General features: G+C 45.5%; 1 protein-coding gene across 2 annotated transcripts in view; it reads left to right on the forward strand.

The window, feature by feature from the left end:
* Positions 1-20,631, forward strand: part of PGAP1 (post-GPI attachment to proteins inositol deacylase 1) — a 1,296,519-nt gene that overhangs the window by 1,264,172 nt on the left and 11,716 nt on the right. The gene's annotated exons all lie outside the window — the stretch shown is intronic.

Consider the following 20,631-nt stretch of genomic DNA (forward strand, 5'->3'; position numbering starts at 1 on the left):
TGTTTCTGTGACATATACTATCCTGCATCCAAAAACGGAGTTTGTTTTGCAAATTCCAAAAATCTGGGCCTAATCTAGTGTCCATATTCTTTGTGTTTCTGTGACATATACTGTCCTGCATTCAAAAACTGTTTCTTTAGGGCAAATTACAAAAATCTGGGCTTAATCTAGTGTCTATATTCTGTGACATATACTGTCCTTCATCAGAAAACGGTGTCTTTAGCGGACTGTAAAACAATCTGCACCACATCTAGTGACAAAACCATTAATATGAAGAAGGCGAGCACTAAGAGACGGGGAAGTGGGCGTGATGCTGATGGTGCACGCAGAGGCTGTGGCCATGGGCGCAATGAAACTGTGCCTGCTGCCAGTGCACAAGAAAAAAAATAAAAAACATCCACCGTACCCAGCTTCATGTCAAACTTAGCTGGGCAGCGCAGGACAACACTTTCTAAGTCGGACCAGTGCGAACAGTTGGTCGGTTGGATTGCTTAATCACCTCCCGACCGCCTAACGCACGGATGTGTCCGGAAGGTGGTTGATTCATTCCTCCCGGACGCATCCGTGCGTCATCTCGCAGGAGCGCGCGCTCACAGGAACGGAAGGTAAGAGAGTGGATCTCCAGCCTGCCAGTGGCGATCGTTCGCTGGCAGGCTGGAGATGTGATTTTTTTAACCCCTAACAGGTATATTAGACGCTGTTATGATAACAGCGTCTAATATACCTGCTACCTGGTCCTCTGGTGGTCCCCTTTGTTTGGATCGACCACCAGAGGACACAGGTAGCTCAGTAAAGTAGCACCAACCACCACTACACTACACTACACCCCCCCGTCACTTATTAACCCCTTATTCACCCCTGATCACCCCAGATCACCCCATATAGACTCCCTGATCACCCCCCTGTCATTGATCACCCCCCTGTCATTGATAACCCCCTGTAAGGCTCCATTCAGAGGTCCGTATGAATTTTACGGATCCACTGATAGATGGATCGGATCCGCAAAACACATAAGGACATCTGAATGGAGCCTTACAGGGGAGTGATCAATGACGGAGGTGATCACCCCATATAGACTCTCTGATCACCCCCCTGTCGTTGATCACCCCCCTGTCATTGATCACCCCCCTGTAAGGCTGCATTCAGACGTCCGTATGAATTTTACGGATCCACTGATAGATGGATCGGATCCACAAAACACATACGGACGTCTGAATGGAGCCTTACAGAGGAGTGATCAATGATGGAGGTGATCACCCCATATAGACTCCCTGATCACCCCCCTGTCATTGATCACCCCCCTGTCATTGATCACCCCCCTGTAAGGCTGCATTCAGATGTCCGTATGATTTTTACGGATCCACTGATACATGGATCGGATCCGCAAAACACATACGGACATCTGAATGGAGCCTTACAGGGGGGTGATCACCCCATATAGACTCCCTGATCACCCCCCTGTCATTGATCACCCCCCTGTAAGGCTGCATTCAGATGTCCGTATGATTTTTACGGATCCACTGATACATGGATCGGATCCGCAAAACACATACGGACATCTGAATGGAGCCTTACAGGGGGGTGATCAATGACAGGGGGGTGATCACCCCATATAGACTCCCTGGTCACCCCCCTGTCTTTGATCACCCCCCTGTCATTGATCACCCCCCTGTCAGGCTGCATTCAGATGTCCGTATGATTTTTACGGATCCACTGATACATGGATCGGATCCGCAAAACACATACGGACATCTGAATGGAGCCTTATAGGGGGGTGATCAATGACAGGGAGGTGATCACCCCATATAGACTCCCTGATCACCCCCCTGTCATTGATCACCCCCCTGTCATTGATCACCCCCCTGTCAGGCTGCATTCAGATGTCCGTATGATTTTTACGGATCCACTGATACATGGATCGGATCCGCAAAACACATACTGACATCTGAATGGAGCCTTATAGGGGGGTGATCAATGACAGGGGGGTGATCAATGACAGGGGGGTGATCACCCCATATAGACTCCCTGATCACCCCCCTGTCATTGATCACCCCCCTGTCATTGATCACCCCCCTGTAAGGCTCCATTCAGACATTTTTTTGGCCCAAGTTAGCGGAAATTATTATTTTTTTTCTTACAAAGTCTCATATTCCACTAACTTGTGTCAAAAAATAAAATCTCACATGAACTCACCATACCCCTCACGGAATCCAAATGCGTAAAAATTTTTAGACATTTATATTCCAGACTTCTTCTCACGCTTTAGGGCCCCTAGAATGCCAGGGCAGTATAAATACCCCACATGTGACCCCATTTCGGAAAGAAGACACCCCCAGGTATTCCGTGAGGGGCATATTGAGTACATAAAAGATTGAAATTTTTGTCCCAAGTTAGCGGAAAGGGAGACTTTGTGAGAAAAAAATATATATATCAATTTTCACTAACTTGTGCCAAAAAAAAAATATTTCTATGAACTCGCCATGCCCCTCATTGAATACCTTGGGGTGTCTTCTTTTCAAAATGGGGTCACATGTGGGGTATTTATACTGCCCTGGCATTTTAGGGGCCCCAAAGCATGAGAAGAAGTCTGGTATCCAAATGTCTAAAAATGCCCTCCTAAAAGGAATTTGGGCACCTTTGCGCATCTAGGCTGCAAAAAAGTGTCACACATCTGGTATCGCCGTACTCAGGAGAAGTTGGGGAATGTGTTTTGGGGTGACATTTTACATATACCCATGCTGGGTGAGAGAAATATCTTGGTCAAATGCCAACTTTGTATAGAAAAATAAGAAAAGTTTTCTTTTGCCAAGATATTTCTCTCACCCAGCATGGGTATATGTAAAATGACACCCCAAAACACATTCCCCAACTTCTCCTGAATACGGAGATACCACATATGTGACACTTTTTTGCAGCCTAGGTGGGCAAAGGGGCCCACATTCCAAAGAGCACCTTTAGGATTTCACAGGTCATTTACCTACTTACCACACATTAGGGCCCCTGGAAAATGCCAGAGCAGTATAACTACCCCACAAGTGACCCCATTTGGAAAGAAGACACCCCAAGGTATTCCGTGAGGGGCATGGCGAGTTCCTAGAATTTTTTATTTTTTGTCACAAGTTAGTGGAAAATGATGATTTTTTTTTTTTTCTTACAAAGTCTCATATTCCACTAACTTGTGACAAAAAATAAAAACTTCCATGAACTCACTATGCCCATCAGCGAATACCTTGGGGTGTCTTCTTTCCAAAATGGGGTCACTTGTGGGGTAGTTATACTGCCCTGGCATTCTAGGGGCCCAAATGTGTGGTAAGGAGTTTGAAATCAAATTCTGTAAAAAATGGCCGGTGAAATCCGAAAGGTGCTCTTTGGAATGTGGGCCCCTTTGCCCACCTAGGCTGCAAAAAAGTGCCACACATGTGGTATGTCCGTATTCAGGAGAAGTTGGGGAATGTGTTTTGGGGTGTCATTTTACATATACCCATGCTGGGTGAGAGAAATATCTTGGCAAAAGACAACTTTGTATAAAAAAAATGGGAAAAGTTGTCTTTTGCCAAGATATTTCTCTCACCCAGCATGGGTATATGTAAAATGACACCCCAAAACACATTCCCCAACTTCTCCTGAATACGGAGATACCACATGTGTGACACTTTTTTGCAGCCTAGGTGGGCAAAGGGGCCCACATTCCAAAGAGCACCTTTCGGATTTCACCGGCCATTTTTTACAGAATTTGATTTCAAACTCCTTACCACACATTTGGGCCCCTAGAATGCCAGGGCAGTATAACTACCCCACAAGTGACCCCATTTTGGAAAGAAGACACCCAAAGGTATTCGCTGATGGGCATAGTGAGTTCATGGAAGTTTTTATTTTTTGTCACAAGTTAGTGGAATATGAGACTTTGTAAGAAAAAAAAAAATAATCATTTTCCGCTAACTTGTGACAAAAAATAAAAAGTTTGATGAACTCACTATGCCCATCAGCGAATACCTTAGGGTGTCTACTTTCCGAAATGGGGTCATTTGTGGGGTGTTTGTACTGTCTGGGCATTGTAGAACCTCAGGAAACATGACAGGTGCTCAGAAAGTCAGAGCTGCTTCAAAAAGCGGAAGTTCACATTTTTGTACCATAGTTTGTAAACGCTATAACTTTTACCCAAACCATTTTTCTTTTTTACCCAAACCATTTTTTTTTAACAAAGACATGTAGAACAATAAATTTAGAGCAAAATTTATATATGGATGTCGTTTTTTTTGCAAAATTTTACAACTGAAAGTGAAAAATGTCATTTTTTTGCAAAAAAATCGTTAAATTTCGATTAATAACAAAAAAAGTAAAAATGTCAGCAGCAATGAAATACCACCAAATGAAAGCTCTATTAGTGAGAAGAAAAGGAGGTAAAACTCATTTGGGTGGTAAGTTGCATGACCGAGCAATAAACGGTGAAAGTAGTGTAGGTCAGAAGTGTAAAAAGTGGCCTGGTCTTTCAGGGTGTTTAAGCTATGGGGACTGGGGTGGTTAAGATAATGCTTCCAGTCAGTTAAGCACCACCCTCTCTTCCACCAAGTCCAGTCTCTGTAGCCAAGAGTCTGGTCAACCGAATGCTCTCTCTGATCATCCTTCCTCCCACCATGGAGAGGCTTGCCAAAGGAGTAGTCCCATACTCGGATATTCCGAGGAGCTCTATCCAGCGCCACTATGACATTTGGCCCTCGTGCCCAGCACGCTCTAAGAGGGACCTGAGATATTGTGCCCTGATTCCCAACCTCTTGAGCCTTCACAGTCTCAAGAAGATGACGGTGGTGAACGGCAATCATTCGTTCACGAGGTGGATGATGATGAGACACAGTTACCAATCACTGAGGTTGTGGTTAGGTCAAGTCAGGAGGATGAGCAGAGTCAGGAAGTGGAAGAGGAGGTGGTTGACGATGAGGTCACTGACCCAACATGGGAAGATGAAAAGCCGAGCAAGGACAGCAGTACAGAGGGGGAGGAATCCACAACAGGCTGGAAGAGGCAGTGGGGTTGGAAAAGGGAGAAGTCGGCCCACACCAAACAGGCCCGTAACCATTATACCGAGCACCCCCATGCGTAAATCTACCTTGGCAAGGGGTAGATGTTCTGCAGTATGGCGCTTTTTTGAAGAAAGTGCAGACGACAAAAGAGTGGTAGTTTGCAACCTGTGCCGTACCAAAATGAGCCGGGGCGTGAACACTAGCAACCTCACCACCACCAGCATGATCCACCACATGGCATTCAAGCACCCTAACAAGTGGACCGAACGCCTGGGTCCACAATCTGGGTCTGCGGGTCAAACCACTGCCTCCTCTTCACCTGTGTTACGCACTGCTGTCCAATCCCCTGACGAAGGCACAGGCCTGTATGCCCCTCGCCCTGCACCTGGACCTTTGCATGAACCATCAGCAACAACATCCACTTCCCTGTCCCAGCGCAGCATTCAAATGTCCATAACACAGTCATTTGAACACAAGCGCAAATAACCACCCACCCACCCACAGGCCATATCACTAAATGCGCAACTTTCAAAATTACTGGCCATTGAAATTTAGCAATTTAGGCTTGTGGACACTGAGGCCTTCCGCAGCCTGATGTCGGTGGCCGTCCCTCAGTACGCAGTCCCCAGCCGCGACTATTTTTCACCGTGTGCCGTGCCCGCCTTACACCAGCATGTGTCCCAGAACATCACCCGTACCCTGACCAACGCAGTGACTGGGAAGGTCCACTTAACCACGGACACATGGACAAGTGCTGGTGGCCAGGGACGCTGGATTGCGGGCCCTACGTCCATCAGGGTCTCCGCCAGCAGCTATATTACTGGCTCCATCCCCCACTTCTCCTCCTCTGCCACCTCCTCCTCCACTTCCACTTCCAGCAGCAGTCAGCCATCAGTCACTAGCTGGAAGCAGTGTAGCACTGCTGTGGGTAAGCGCCAACAGGCCGTGCTGAAGTTGATCTGTTTAGGGGACAAACAGCACACCGCTGCAGAGCTGTGGCAGGGTATAAGGGACCAAACCGAGCTGTGGCTCTCGCCCCTCAACCTACAACCAGGCATGGTTGTGTCTGACAATGGCCGTAAATTGGTGGTGGCTTTGGAGCTCGGCAACCTGACACACATCCCATGCCTAGCCTACGTCTTAAACTTAGTGGTTCACCGGTTTATCAAAGCCTACCCCAATTTGCCAGAGCTACTAGTGAAGGCCGGGTGTGTGCCCATTTCCACAAGTCGTCCACAGCTTCAGCCGGTCTGTCAATGCTGCAGCAGCGCTTGCGGCATCCAGCTTACCGACTGTTGTGTGACGTGAGCACGTGCTGGAACTCTACATTACACATGTTGGCCAGGCTTTTTGATCAGCAGAGGGCAGTTGTGGAATACCAGCTGCAACATGGTCGTCGCCTTTCGAGTCAATTGCCACTATTCACAAGCGAGGAGTGGGCATTGATGTCAGACCTCTGTGAGGTTTTAGATGGTTAGTGGCGATGACGCTATTATCATCATAACCATCCCACTGCTGTGTCTACTCAAATGATCACTGCTCACAATTAAGGAGGATGCTCTGAATGTGGCAGACGAGGAAATGGGGGTGGACATTACACAGGGTGATAGCCAGCCCACCCTCAGTTTGTCTTCTCAGCGCGAATTGGACCATGAAGAGGAGGAGGGGAGGAGCTGGAGACAGTTGCCTCTGCTACAGAGGGTAGTACCCATGGAACTTTAATTCCATCTGTTCGGCGTGGATGGGCAGAAGAGGAGGAGGAGATGGAGAGTCATCCTGATGTCGACATCGACGTCTTGCCTGTTGGTACTCTGGCACACATCGCTGACTTATGCTTACTTTCCAGCGACCCTCGCGTTATGCACATTTTAGATAACACGGATTACTGGGTGTTCACCCTTCTCGACCCCCGCTACAAAGAGAACTTCTCATCTCTCATTCCTCTGGTGGAGAGGACAAGCAAAATGGTGCAATACCAGAAGATCCTTGTTGGAAAATTGCTCCAAAATCTTCCATCTGACAATGCTGGCGGCAGAGTCCGTACTTCCTTAGGCAATCGAGGAAGGGAGACAAGGGGAACACACAGCAGTTCCAACAAAGGCAGGGCAACATTCTCCAAGGCATGGGACACTTTTTTTGACACCCCACCAGCAACCTCACCCTGAAGCACGGCCTAGTGGTACAAGGAGGGAAAAGTTTTGGAAGATGGTGAAGGAATACATAGCAGACCGTGTCAGCGTCCTAAATTATCCCTTAGTGCCTTAAAACTACTGGGTGTCCAAGCTGGACACATGGCACAAACTTGCACTCTACGCCTTGGAGGTGCTGGCCTGACCTACCTCCAGCGTTTTGTATGAGCGTGTATTTAGTGCTGCTGTTGGCATTATAACAGATAAGCGTATCTGCTTGTCCACTGGCAATGCTGACAGGTTGACTCAGATAAAAATGAACAAGGCCTGGATTGCCCCTGACTTCTCAACTCCACCAGAGGAGAGCTGAGCTGATGATGAACATAAAGGCAATTTCAATATATCATTTATAATGTACTCAATCTACTGTAGTGTATTCCCATGCACCTTTTCCACAACAACAAAAAGAGTATATGTTTGAATCTTGTTTTCTCCTCCTCATCATCCAGATTGTCTATATTCCCTCCACTCTAATTTTTTTAATAGGGTCAGCTCAACTGCAGGCCCTCAACTCACATTTTTTATAGGGTCAGCTCACCAGCAGGCCCCCGCCCCTAATGTTTTAGAAGGTCAGCTCAGCAGCAGGCCCTTGTCCCTAATGTTTTACAGGGTCAGTTCAACAGCAGGCCCTCACCCCTAATGTTTTAAAGGGTCAGCTCAGCAGCAGGCCCTTGCCCCTAATGTTTTAGAGCGTCAGTTCACCAGCAGGCCCTCGCATATAATGTTTGAGCGTCAGCTCACCAGCAGGCCCTCGCATATAATGTTTGAGCGTCAGCTCACCAGCAGGCCCTCGCATATAATGTTTTAGAGTGTCAGTTCAGCAGCAGGCCCTCACCCCTAATGTTTTAGAGGGTCAGTTCAGCAGCAGGCCCTCGCCCCTAAGGTTTTAGAGGGTCAGCTCAGCAGCAGGTTTTTGCCCCTAATGTTTTAGAGGGTCAGCTTAGCAGCAGGCCCTCGCCCCTAATGTTTTAGAGGGTCAGCTCAGCAGCAGGCCCTTGCATATAATGTTTTAGAGCGTCAGCTCAGCAGCAGGCTCTCGCCCCTAATGTTTTAGAGGGTCAGTTCTGCAGCAGGCCCTCGTGCCTAATGTTTTAGAGGGTCATCTCAGCAGCAGGCCCTCGCCCCTAATGTTTTAGAGCGTCAGCTCACCAGCAGGCCCTCGCATATAATTTTTAAGAGCATCCGCTCACCAGCAGGCCTTCGCCCCTAATGTTTTAGAGGGTCCGCTCAGCAGCAGGCTCTCGCCCATAATGTTTTAGAGGGTCAGCTCAGCAGCAGGCCATCGCATATAATGTTTTACAGGGTCAGCTTACCAGCAGGCCCCACCCCTAATGTTTTAGAGAGTCAGCTCACCAGCAGGCCCTCACATATAATTTTTAAGAGCATCAGCTCATCAGCAGGCCTTCACCCCTAATGTTTTAGAGGGTCAGCTCAGCAGCAGGCCCTCGCCCATAATGTTTTAGAGGGTCAGCTCAGCAGCAGGCTCTCGCCCATAATGTTTTAGAGGGTCAGCTCAGCAGCAGGCCATCGCATATAATGTTTTACAGGGTCAGCTTACCAGCAGGCCCCACCCCTAATGTTTTAGAGAGTCAGCTCACCAGCAGGCCCTCACATATAATTTTTAAGAGCATCAGCTCATCAGCAGGCCTTCGCCCCTAATGTTTTAGAGGGTCAGCTCAGCAGCAGGCCCTCGCCCATAATGTTTTAGAGGGTCAGCTCAGCAGCAGGCCCTCACATATAATTTTTAAGAGCATCAGCTCACCAGCAGGCCTTCACCCCTAATGTTTTAGAGGGTCAGCTCAGCAGCAGGCCATCGCATATAATGTTTTACAGGGTCAGCTCACCTGCAGGCCCGCAACTCAAATCTTTTACAGTGTCAGCTCACCTGCAGGCCTGCAACTCAATGTGAATGAGGCCCTCCTTTATGTGATATACAGGTTGTATCGGAATGCCTCTTCATTGTAAATATACAGGAAAGAATGTTTTCAATCAATTTTTCCTATAAAATCAATTTTTTTTACTTTGGTTTTGTGCGTAAAACCTTAATTAGTTTGTGGGCCTGGTGATCACTTTAAGCCCTTTTAACCTGCATCAGCAGCAGCATGGTGATAAAAATGAGTGGCAAGGTGACATGGTGTGGAGATGGCAGCATGAGGAGGCCACATAGTGGCACAATGACTGAGTCTGGATAAAAGACTGAGGCCACAGATTGCTTAGAAGATGCAGATGGTAACAATCTGTGTAGCTGTATCTCCATCACCTGCAGAATAATGCAGCCATCAAACTCAAGTTTGGTTTGTCGGTTCCACCTCAGCTCACCAGCAGGCCCGCACCTAAAATCTTTTAATGGTTCAGCTCACCTGCAGGCCTGCAACTCAATGTGAATGAGGCCCTCCTTTATGTGATATACAGGTTGTATTGGAATGCCTCTTCATTGTAATTTTTGGCAGGACTTGCACTTTATATACAAATAAATATACAGAAAAGAATGTTTTCAATCAAGTTTTCCTATAAAATCGATTTTTTACTTTGGTTTTGTGTGTAAAACATTAATTAGTTTGTGGGCCTGGTGATCACTTTAAGCCCTTTTAAGTGGCATCAGCAGCAGCATGGTGATAAAAATGAGTGGCAAGGTGACATGGTGTAGAGATGGCAGCATGAGGAGGCCACATAGTGGCACAATGACAGAGTCTGGATAAATAACTGAGGCCACAGATCGTTTCTATCTGCATCTTTCTAAACAATCTGTGGAGCTGTATCACCATCACCTGCAGATTAATACAGACCAGGGCCGTAGCTATAGGGGAAGCAGGGGAAGCTGCAGCTTTGGGGCCCTGAACCAGAAGGGGCACATCCAGAAGGAGGACTAAAGGATTTGGTCAGGGTTTCCTCAACAGTATTACACAATGAAATTAGATACAGTGACAGTATAGACAGTGTATAAAACTGATGGAACAGCTGCCGGCCCTGGTCTGAGAGAGTGATCTTTACTAGCCACAGGAATGGGGGCGGCATGAAAGGAAGGGGTCACAAAAAAAATACTGTGGGATGGAGCCCCATTCAAAAATTTGCTGTGAGGCCCAGTCAATTCTAGCTACGCCACTGATGCAGCCCACAAAACCAAGTTGGGTTTATCGATTACAAAACCTTAATTAAATTGTGAGCCTGGTGATCAGTTTAAGGCCTTTTAAGCAGCATCAGCACCAGCACGGTGATAAAAAAGAGTGGCAAGGTGACATGGTGTGGGGATGGCAGCATGAGGAGGCCACATAGTGGCACAATGACTGAGTCTGGATAAAAGACTAAGGCCACAGATTGCATAGAAAGATGCAGATGGTAACAATCTGTGGAGCTGTATCACCGTCACCTGCAGAATAATGCAGCCATCAAATTCAAGTTGGGTTTGTCGGTTCCACCTCCGCTCACCAGCAGGCCCGCACCTAAAATCTTTTACTGGTTCAGCTCACCTGCAGGCCCGCAACTCGATTCTTTTACTGGGTCAGCTCATATGCAGGCCTGCGACTTAAATCTTTTACAGGGTCAGCTCACATGCAGGCCCACAACTCATGCTGCCTTGCTTTGAATTAGTAGCCATAGCCGTTTATCAGGCTCTCTCTCCCAAATCGAACAATGATTCTCCGTTACCGGTGGTCACAATGTTAGGCGCATAAAAGAACATCGAAAGTTGATAGGGAAGATATTCAAATGGATCGTGGACGTCACGCGGACGTGCGATCAGGCAGGGCATCTTAAGAGTCCTGTATTGTTATTTATCGTCACTACCTCCCCGAGTCGGGAGTGGGTAATTGCCGCGTGCCTGCTGCCTTCCTTGGATGTTTCTGCTTTAATAACTTGACCCACCCTCTCCACCCAATCAGATTTCAGCCATTGACCTCCCTTGTATGTGGTATCCCTTTCTCAAGCTACCTCTCCAACATCGGACCCCGATTCCCCATTACCCGTGATCACCATGGTAGGCGCAGAAAAGAACATCAAAAGTTAATAGGGCAGACATCCAAATGAATCGTCGCCGTCACGGGGACATGCAATCGCCCAGAGGTTATCTAGAGTCACCAATGCGGCAGCAGCCCTCGCCCCCTAATGTTTTAGAAGGTCAGATCAGCAGGCCCTTGCTCGAAATGTTTTAGAGGGTCACCAGGAGGCCATCAATCATAATTTTTCAAGGGTGTTTATGATGCCCTCCGTTATGTGTAACAAAGGGTGTTTTGGAGTGCCGGTTCCTTGTAATTTTTGGCAGCCCTTTCACTTAGTGCATTGGCTTTGAGTGTAGGAGTCCCACTACCTGAACAATTGTACCATAATGTGAATGAGGCCCTCCTTTATGTGATATACAGGCTGTTTCGGAGTGCCTCTTGCTTGTAATTTTATTGCAGCACTTGCACTTTATATACAATTAAATATACAGGAAAGAATGTTTTTTTGTCAGTCTGTAAAAGTGGCATACAACTCGGACAACATGGTTTCCAGCTGCGACCTGGGAGTCTAAGATGCATCCAGACATCATCCCCATGGTGTTCCCGATCCATTTCGGTGGTGTTTCTGTCACTTTCTGACCTTTTCTAATGGACCAGGCACCCTCCCCTCTTCAGAGCAGGGGGTGCCTGGATGCCTGGTTGGCTCCCATTGACCATTATACTCGGGTGCTCGGCCGAACACACAAATATAGCAATGTGTTCGGGCCGAACACCCGAAAACTTTAGTGCTCGATCATCATTAGTCCCCACCTGACCCTCGTCTCACAGATATAAACCACAGTTTGTATTCCTGGGTCTGGTTAGATCTTTCCATTTATTATCCAGCAGTCTTTGCTATCTAGGTGCATATGAGATTATTATGTATATTTTATTATATATCCTTCTCTCACCTTATTATTTGAGCACGTTTTGCATTTTCTCCATTTTTATTCTTAACAACTAAAAGTTACATTTAAGTATATCGGGCGCACCTAGCTATTGTTGTACTCCAGCGCAGTTTGTGCATTCTCTTTGCTATTTCCCAATGTTTTGGGGCCTCCATAAACCAAAAATCATAACCAAAATTTTTTAAAAAATAAGTTAAAAAAAATGGTGCCACGTCTGCCTCTTCCGCCATGTCTGCCTCGCCTCTTCCGCCTGCACCACCAAGTCCACCTCCTCCTGCAGGCTCAAGATTATTATGTCTTATATTGGCAGAGTAGAGAAGTATATCCGGCGCACTTAGCCATTGCTGTACTCCAGCGCATTTGGTGCGTTCTCTTTGCCATCTCACAATCGCCCAATGTTTGGTGGTCGACAGTTACCAACCCCCCCCCCCCCCCCCCCCCCATTAAATCATGATTTTTTAGAGTAAATCTTTTTTATTAGTGTTTTCAATGGTTGGCAAGTTGAGCCATAGTTTGCAAAATTGGAAAACATAACAATAAACACCTATACAATAGGCTTGCTGATAATAAAACATTTGTATACATCACTGGTTTGCAGTTTGCATAGTAGTAAAAGAATAGGGTCCTCAACATTTGGACCTTAATATCACAATATAAAGTATAAAAGGGTAAAGAGGGGGGAGGGAAGACCAGGAGGGAAAGAGGGGGAAGTGAGGAAGTCTAATCTCAGTTTGTCTTGATTCACAGGGCCCTTCTATCTTGTTTATGTTGCTATGCTCTAGTTTCAATTCAGGCCTAGGGATCTTCTGTGGTTCAGGTTGAGTAGTTAGAGTTCTTGAGCCATGGGCTCCACGTGAGTAGCCTAGATTTTAGGGGTATAATCGTATATGGTACTAGACTTTCATACCTACAGGATTTGTTAATCTCTAGAATAACCTCTGCTATATTTGGCGAAACTGTTTGCTTCCAATAACGTGTGATAACCAATTTAGCACTAAGTAGGATGTGTCCAACTAGATTCCTGCTTTCAGGGGGGATATTGTGTATGCCTAAAAATAAGAGAGCCAATTCAGGACAGGGGTCAACAACCTGGGAGGTTATCTCCGTGATCAGATCAAAAACACTGCGCCAGTATGGGGTAAGTGTGGGGCATGTCCATAATATATGGAGTAATGAGCCTTTAGCTCCACATTCCCTCCAGCATTGCGGGGAGGATGAAGGATAAATTCTGCTTAGTCTCTGTGGAGTGAAGTACCAATGCAAGAGGGTCTTCAGCCCTGCTTCGTAGTGGGAAACACATTTGAAATTAGATGTTAGGAATCTAATAGCTTGAGACCAATGTGTATCTAGAAAGGTTTCCCCCAACTCTGTTTCCCATTTTTTGATAGGTAAAGATTTGGTGAAAGTAGTTTTATCCCCTAGAACATCATACACATAACGCGTAGTATGCTTTTTAAAAAGAGACGGATACTGGAACAGTCTCCATATGTCGGAATTTATGGAGGGTGGGCTTTGTATGATCTTGGCAATGAAATGTCTGATTCTAAGGAAGTTGTAGAATTCTGTATGCGGCAACGCGAACAGGCGATGGATGGATTCAAAGGGGAGAAGGCAGTCATTCGACATAATCTGAGAGACAGAAGTAATTCCCCTCTCTCGCCAGACCGTCAAGTTGATGTCAGGGATAGTCAGTTCTATTGTTTCTAAAGTGGCATGTGGGAGGAGAGTGGCCACCTTATCACTTTGTATTTGATGTATGGAGGACCACAGGCTGCTAACTAGTCTCATCGTCAATAGCCCTCTACTGGGTCCTGTTGAACTCCACAATAGATGGATCAAGTAATCTTTCAGTGAAGCTCTTTTTATGGTGTGTTGTTCAATCTGGATCCAGGCCTTATTGTCGTTCGGGGACCACCATTCACGGGCAAAGGAGAGCGCCACTGCTTGAAAATAATCTCTAATATCTGGGAGGCCTAATCCGCCCACTTGCTTCTTTTTGGATAATAGTGTCCGTGCTACTCTCGGCTTGGTCGGACCCCAAATGTATTTACCCAAGGTCATCTGCGCTTTTTTAAAGAATGTCATAGGTATTGGGATCGGGAGGGCTCGAAATATATAAATAAATTTGGGGAGTGTCATCATTTGAAAAGCTGCCACTCTACCTACCCAGGATACAGCCTTCATAGAAAAGCTGTTAAGGTCTTTTATCATGGTATCAAGAAGAGGGAGATAATTTCTACTATAAAGTAAGGAGCAAGGAAAGGTTATTTTGACTCCTAGGTATGGGATTTCAGAAGTTTGCCAGTCTAAGTCTTGGGAGGATTTCAGGGAAGTGACCTCACCTGGCGGAATATTGATGGGTAAGGCTTGAGATTTGGCGTTATTTATTTTATAGTAGGAAAAGGACCCATACTGTGAAATAATATCTAGAGCAGCGTCCAACGAGTTACTAGGGTTGGTTAACGTAAGGATGATGTCATCCGCATATAGTGTGATCTTATGGGATCTGCCTCCTATTTCCATTCCGGCTAATGAAGGTGAGTTTCTTATGGATTGAGCTAGGGGTTCCAATGCCAAGATAAACAATAAGGGGGATAGGGGGCATCCCTGTCTGGTTCCATTAGTAATTTTAAACGGATCTGACACTACACCATTAACCCAGACTTTCGCGGAAGGAGATGAATATAAGCTCGAGATAGTCTGCAGAATATGTCCTGTGAAACCCATTTGACGGAAAGCAGAAAATGTGTAGTCCCAATGCAGGCGGTCAAATGCCTTTTCCGCATCTAATGTAATCGCGAGCATTGGGAGGCTATGTATTTCAGCATAATTAAATAAGTCAACGATCCTTCTAGTGTTGTCAGACGCTAGTCGGCCATTCACAAATCCAGTTTGGTCGGGGTGAATCAGAGAGGGGAGGAGTGGAGCTAACCTATTGGCAATAATTTTTGCGAAAATCTTTATGTCTGAATTAAGCAGCGAGATGGGGCGGAAGTTCTGAGGAACATCTGGGGATTTTCCTGGTTTCGGGATAGTGACTATTAGCGCTTCTAACATATCTGAAGGAAAAGGATGACCTTCTTGCACTAATTGAAATATTTCAAGCATGTAAGGAGCAAGAGTGCTCTGGAAGTGGCGAAAATATTCATTAGAGAGTCCATCCGGACCTGGGGACTTACCTATTTTAAGGGATTTGATAACTTTATTAATTTCAGCTAGCGAAATTTTTGCATTGAGGGAATGCAATTGTGTTTGAGAGAGAGTCGGGAGAGATGCGTGGGTGAGGAAGTTCTCCACCAAAGAAGAGTAGTCGCCGGGAAGAGGAGTGGTCTCTTTCAAATTATAAAGCGACTGATAATACAATTTAAATTGGTTAGCAATCTCTCGGGGGTCAACCAGTTTTGCTTTATTCTCGGGATGTAACAGATATGGGATTTTAGATTTTGATTGTTGAGATTTTAGTTGTTGTGCTAGAAGCCTGCCAGCTTTATTGCTTTGGTGATAGTATTTAGAGCGGAGCCTCAAGAGAGATTTGTGATAGTTTTGAAGAAGTAGGCTACTAAGCTTGTTACGTGCTTCCCTAAGCTCATTGGAGCACTGATATGTTGGGGCCGGTTTATTAGTTGCCTCCAGTCTGGCGATACATTCTAAGGTTTGTGCAATGTCCTGTTCTCTGCGCTTTCTCACAATAGAGTTCAGTTTAATTAGAGAGCCTCGTAAATAAGCTTTATGGGCTTGCCATAAGATAAATTTATTAGAAACCGAACCATTATTAAATTGGAAGTATTCATTTAACTGTGTGGAAAGCTCAGAGATATGGGTTGGGTTATTGAAGAGAAATGTATTATTCCTCCAAATAGGGGGTCTAGCGGATTGAAATTGCTCTTCTAGAGTGATAGTAATCGGGGCATGGTCAGACCATTTAATGAGGCCAATATCAGTTGAAGTAGTATGGAGTAAGGTTGAGTGGTCTACCATAAACATGTCTATTCTTGAGTAAGACATGTGTATTGGAGAGAAAAAGGTATAGTCTCTCTCAAGGCTGTGTTGCGCTCTCCACACATCCGTGAGACCCTCAGATTGCAGAAAAGTGGCAACTCCTGCGTCAGAGCGTCTGGCGGAAAATGAGGAGTCAATATTGGGATGCAGAACAGTATTGAAATCCCCGCATACAATCAATTTCCCTTGTTTAAGCCTGTTCACGTTGCGCACCAGTTTATGTAAAAAAGCTAGCTGATGTGAATTGGGGGCGTATAGGTTAACAAGCGTATATGTAATGTTGTTGATGGAGCAGACTAGGATAATATATCGACCTTGTGGGTCAATTTTAGATTTGATGTGGGTGTAGGCGACAGTGTTTTTTATCGCAATCAGGGTACCTCTCTTTTTCTTGTTGCAATGTGAATGCAGGACCTCTGGAAATAGGCGGTGTCGCACTCTGTCAGCATCTGCTTGCAGTAGGTGAGTCTCCTGAATACACAAAACATCAACATTAGCTGTTAAAGCTTCTTTCCACATATAAGACCTTTTCTGCGGGCAGTTCAAGCTTTTAACATTAAGGGACATGATTTTAAGACCCATGATGTCAAAAGGAAGCTACCAATTCAGATTTTGGTGTAAGAACACCGTACTAGAATTCAATATCAATGAGGCAGGGACTGCTGTCACTTGTGGTGCAAAAACAAGGGGAAGAGAGGGAGGAAAGAGGGGGGAAGGAGAGAATAACAAACAACGAATGTAGCTTAAGTATTCGTCTAAGGCTTAGTAGGTATTGAACAAGACAAATATAACCGTCTAGGTGAAGACAGGGCGAAAGTTCAACACTAGATTGAGAAAAATTCAAAAGGGTGATGGTGACTGAGGGACCTGCACCCATTTATGTGGACTCAGCTGGTTTAGCGCCCGAACATAAAAACACAGGGAGTCCCAATATGGTGAAAGGCAAAACTGTTCAGCTCCATTGAAAAGTTCTTATTCACTGGGCTCCAGGGTTCAGCTCTCCATTATAAGTGGATCCTCAGAAGCTTTGGTGGTGGGGTCAGTTCCCACATTGCTGGAGGACAGTGGAATCTGCCAGAGATGAAGCAATTGCTTTCCTTCTTCCAGGGTTTTGATGGCGTGCGTTTGTCCATTTTTACGGACGAGGATCTTTAGAGGATAGCCCCATTTGTATGGAAAGTCATTATCCCTGAGGGCTGTCGTGATAGGTTGAAGTGCTCTGCGTCGACGGAGGGTGACCATAGACAGGTCTGTGAATAGTTTAATCTTTTGATACGGCGCAGGTAGTGCAGTTTTATTTCTTGCTGCAGCCATAATTGCTTCTTTGGTATGGAAGAAGTGAATACGCGCCAAAGTATCCCGCGGTATATTAGGGCCCAGATGAGGAGGTTTGGGTAGCCTGTGTGCTCTATCAATGATCATATCCGGGATTGGGATTTGTGGCAATAAAGCTTTTATTAGCCCTTTGAGATACGTTTGCAGATCTTGTGGGGCTACATCCTCGGGAATACCCCTAAATTTAACATTGTTCCGTCTAGAACGGTCCTCTAGATCTGCCATTTTCCATTTAATAGCCTCCAACTCGTCAGCCATGGCGTTGTGGGCATCGATTATGGCGTTTTGTGATTCGGCAAATTCGCCCATTTTCACCTCCACATGCTGCACTTTATCTTCTGTGGATTGCAGCCTGGCGGATAGAGGGTTAATCAGCCCTGCTATGTCTGCCTGCAGGGAAGATTTCAGGGCAAGAAGCATGTTCTTGAGCGAGTCCTCTGTGACTGGCTTATCTGAGGTAGGGAGTGATTGAAATGGGTCCAGGGGCGCAGTAATGTGCGGGGTGTACTCACTCAGTTGCCGTTGACTCGTTTGCTGGCGATGGAGGCTGAGCGGCTGCTCCTGCTGCGCCAGAGAACGGGCGCCATCTTGGATCCCCTGTATGCTGTGCTGCAGGACTCTGGCTTCCTCTGGAGTCGGTGGAAGCGACGGGGGAGACACATGCGACAGGTCAGTACTACCTGGTAAAATCGGTGGTGAGGGTGAGCGGGCTGTGAGCGCTGGTGACATCGCGCTAATGGGGGATCCCAGTGCCGGCCTGTCTGTACCCTCAGCGCCATCTTTAGACCGTCCCCAGTCAAAGTAATTCTCAAGATTTCCATCCTGCAGCTTCTGCAGGTGCTTCCTCGTTTTCCCCATTGTGACTGCAGATGAGTAAAGCATCTGGGAAGGTAGGAGATTGAAGCCTTTGCAGTGGATAGAAACGAGCAGGCTAGATTATAGTTGCTGAGGTGCAGGAGCTCTTCACTCAAGCAGCCATCTCGTTCGGCAGCCTAGCCACGCCCTAAATCATGATTTTTTTAATTAACACCCCCTTCATCTGTCTAACTGTTGTAGGGGAGGAAATACTTCTGTGGAGTGTGTGTGTGTGTGTGTGTGTGTACGACATTAATTATTTTAAAACATTAGGAACACCCTCTACATCCGTCTAACTATTGTGGGAGAGGAAATTCTTCTGTGGAAAGTGTATGTGACACTCTGGCAATTTTTTAAAATTAAGATCACCCCTTTGGCATCCATCTTACTGTAGTATATATAATATATAGTCCCCAGATAGGGGACGTGTGAGATCTATAACTGAGACCAAAATTTTTACCCTGTTTTAACCCAAGACATAGAAGCACAAAACTGTCACGCCGTGGCCCTTAGCAACCTGACACAGAATTCACGGAGACATGGAAAAAAAAAAAAAACCAACTCCTTTGCCTCTTCCCCCTAACCATCCACGTCCTCCTCCTCCTCCGCTCGGACCTCCATCTCCTGGGTTAAGATTATTATGTCTTATATTGGCAGAGTAGAGAAATATACCGGCCACACCCCCAAAAATGGCTCAAGGTCACACACAGAATTGATACACATAAAAAAAAAAAAAAATGAAAGAGTGTTGGCTTCTTCCTCTACCTCCTCCGCCTCTTCCATCTACACCACCACATCCATAGCCTCCTCAGCTTCTCACTCCACTAGGACCTCCGCCTTCTTGTTCAAGATGTTTATTTTTTATTTTTGTGTATTTTATGTTATTTTAAGTCATTTCCCTATCCACATTTGTTTGCAGGGCAATTGTACTGCTCTTACACCCACTTTGGAGCCTTTTGCTGCCCCTTCTATGGCATTTTTTTTGAGCCATTTTAGTGCCCCAAAGTTCTGGTCCCCATTGACTTCAATGGGGTTCGTTGTTTAGGGTCAAGTTTGGAACCCAAATCGAACCTTGAAACGACGTTGGGCCAAACCCCTTGAACCCAGACATCCAGAGGTCTGCTCATCCCTAGATGAGATTTTCAGAAATCATCCACACCTAAGGATTTCACCATTTGCAACAGAAAGGATCATTACCATACAATATTTATTAATACATGTGGGTTTTGCTATGATTTTTTTTGTAGTTTTTATTGCTGAACTGCAGTAGAAACTGCAGTTCACTTTTCCACTGTATTTTCAGTCACATGATGACGTAGCCTAAAGGTATCTAATACTAAGTGGTATGAAAACCCATCATCAAAACATGTTATGACTTTATGCAGCAGCTGATTGGCGTGTTGGATCTTCAGCAGCAGTTAAGAAGTCTATAATGAGGTTCTACATTGACTTCTATGTGTTTTATAAGCTTTTCCATCAGCTGCAAGTTGTATTATGAGGTTCCCAAGTATATGGCATATGTATTTTAAGGTTCTGCAGCAGCTGAGGTGTGCATTATGCATTTTTGAAGAAGCAGCAGAGGTCAATGATCTGCAGCAGCTGAAATATATATTATGATGTTCTGCCGCAACAGACATCTAATAATTTGTGCAGCAATTCCGCAATAATCTGCAGGGAAATCTTCGTGTGGTTGGTTGGGGCTGATTTGCTTGCAGTTTTGAGCTGCACACCTGTAGACCAGAAAGAAATATTTTTTAAAAAAGCTTGATTCCCCTGGCACCCATGTCTGATCCCATGTGAGTATTAGTAGAACCTTATCTCCTTGGGATCGCATCTCATCGCAGCGGTTGCAGGGGACAAGAAGTTGGCCCAGGAGACCAGTTTCTATAGAGTTCATTTGATATCTTAGAAATCACCAATATTGGTACAATGGGGGTCATTTATCAAACTGGTGTAAAGTAAAACTGGCTTAGTTGCCCATAGTAACCAATCAGATTCCTCCTTTCTTTTCCCAAAGGAGCTGTCCAAAATGAAAGGAGGAATCTAATTGGTTGCTATGGGCTACTAAGCCAGTTCTACATTACATTAGTTTGATAAATGACCCTCAATGTCTTGCCGGAAAGTAATTTTGACTAGATTTCTCCTTTAAATGTCGATCTCATTTTACATAATTTTATATTTCTATTTTTTTCTTTTTAAATAAAATGTGATTTAAAAAGATGATCCTACGCAACAAAAAAAACTTTTTGTCTGCTACTGGGCAAAAACCACTTGTCCTATACTAAATCGAGTGTGCGGATGACAAATCCGAAGTCAGAATTGTTGTAACACATCACGACATTTTGCTCTGCAT

This window comes from Bufo bufo, chromosome 7 (genome assembly GCF_905171765.1).
Source record: "Bufo bufo chromosome 7, aBufBuf1.1, whole genome shotgun sequence".
Lineage (NCBI taxonomy): Eukaryota > Metazoa > Chordata > Amphibia > Anura > Bufonidae > Bufo > Bufo bufo.